Genomic DNA, 1737 nt, shown 5'->3' with positions numbered 1-1737 from the left:
GGAGAGGGAGAGGGAGAGGGAGAGGGAGAGGGAGAGGGAGAGTTCCTGTGTAGAGATGATCATAGAGGGCTGCTATTGTATTTTACCCAGAGTGGGTAAAACATAGATAAAGTATAATAATGCCACTGATAAGGAAAAATTAAACAACACTTAGTCATGGTTTTAAAGATCATAAGCAACCTATCATCTATGGTTCTTGGAATCTTCCTGAAGGAATATAGTTCAGTTGAGCATTTTAAAGCATTTTTCTTGTATTTAAAATAGATTTTTATCATAAAATAAACCCTGATTACAGTTTCCCCTCCCTCTACTCCTCCCAGTTAATCCCCACCACCCCTCCGCTCCAGATCTACCTCCTTTATGTCTCACATTAGAAAAGAACAGCCTTCTAGGAGATAACAAACATGGCAAAATTTATCATATCAAAGCTGGACAAAGCAACTCAATGGGAGAAAAAGGGTCTCAAGAGCAGACAAAAGAGTCAGAGACCCACATCTTCTCACAGCTGGGAGTTGCATAAGAATACTAAGCTGCTATCTATAATACACACACACACACACACACACACACACACTCACACACACACACACTCTCACACACACACACACACACTCACACACACACACACATACACACACATATATATATGAGCTCTCTATGAGCTCGTATGTGCCTTGCTTAGTTGATTCAGAGGGCCTTGTTCTCCTTCAACTGGGTATTTTTTTTTTACATACTAACATATTCTGCTAAGTATGCAGGACATGTTATTTAATAAGATCCTACCCTATCACATTCATTACACAGTTACATGGAGGTAGCAATACATAGTTAAAATAGGACTCTGCCATCCCATGACTCTTGTCTGCTGCGTGAGAGAGGCAGACAATGCATATGCCAGCCATCAGTCGAAGAGTCAATAACTGAAACAAAGATGATCCAGCAAACCAGAAAAGAGTGAGTCTTAGTCAGGAAAAAAGAGGGACACTTTATGAGAAAATGATGTGTGTGCTGAGATACTCATGGGAAAGACCTGTCTCTGCTACCTGCTGGCAAGGAGTGAGATTTTTTTAGACAAATAAAACCAAGAGGGCAAAGGCCCTACTGCAGAAAGTAGTTTGATAAATTGGAGGGGAAAAATGCTGCTTGGATATAATAGAGAAAGAGAGAATGAAGAGAGCACAGGTCAGAGAATAAGACAGAGTGAAAGCTTCTTAGCCCGTGATAGGAAAGAAGAAGGTGAGTGGAGTGAGAGGACAGTGCTGGGCCGGGGAAGGAGGCAGAGCTGCTGAAGAATGAGGGGCTCTTCAATACACAATGGGAAGAGGGCAGACTTGGAGGCAGTGGTTGCCATGGCAGGGTTAGGTGGTCTTCGATAGCATAAGAGTAGCAGAAATGGAAATCAGCAAAAAGGTTTGGAACAATGTCTTGGAGAAATACCTCCTGTTTGCCCTTTGGTGCAGTGTCTAAAATTCTCAGAATCAAATCATTTAGAAGGTAGTCATTCTACCCAACACTAATTCAAGAAAGAATTTCAGATAGCTATGCCCCCAGATTCTTAAATGAAGGCCTCCATTGCAGAGGATCAACTCCTAATGTCACTGAGGCTTGGTGGCTCTACAGGCTTGGGCACCCTATTCCTAGAAGAGTTGCTATAAGAAATTAATTAATCGTTGTTCATCCTAAGGGACTGCAACCCCCTCAGCTCCATTGGTCCTTTCTCTAACTCCTTCACTGGGG

The 1737-nt window shown here is 42.3% G+C and overlaps 1 protein-coding gene across 3 annotated transcripts in view; it reads right to left on the bottom strand.

Moving 5' to 3' along the window:
* Positions 1-1737, bottom strand: part of Tafa1 (TAFA chemokine like family member 1) — a 510281-nt gene that overhangs the window by 394147 nt on the left and 114397 nt on the right. The gene's annotated exons all lie outside the window — the stretch shown is intronic.

This window comes from Mastomys coucha, unplaced genomic scaffold (genome assembly GCF_008632895.1).
Source record: "Mastomys coucha isolate ucsf_1 unplaced genomic scaffold, UCSF_Mcou_1 pScaffold20, whole genome shotgun sequence".
In the NCBI taxonomy this organism is placed as follows: domain Eukaryota; kingdom Metazoa; phylum Chordata; class Mammalia; order Rodentia; family Muridae; genus Mastomys; species Mastomys coucha.
This window is presented reverse-complemented; position numbering and strand designations above follow the sequence as displayed.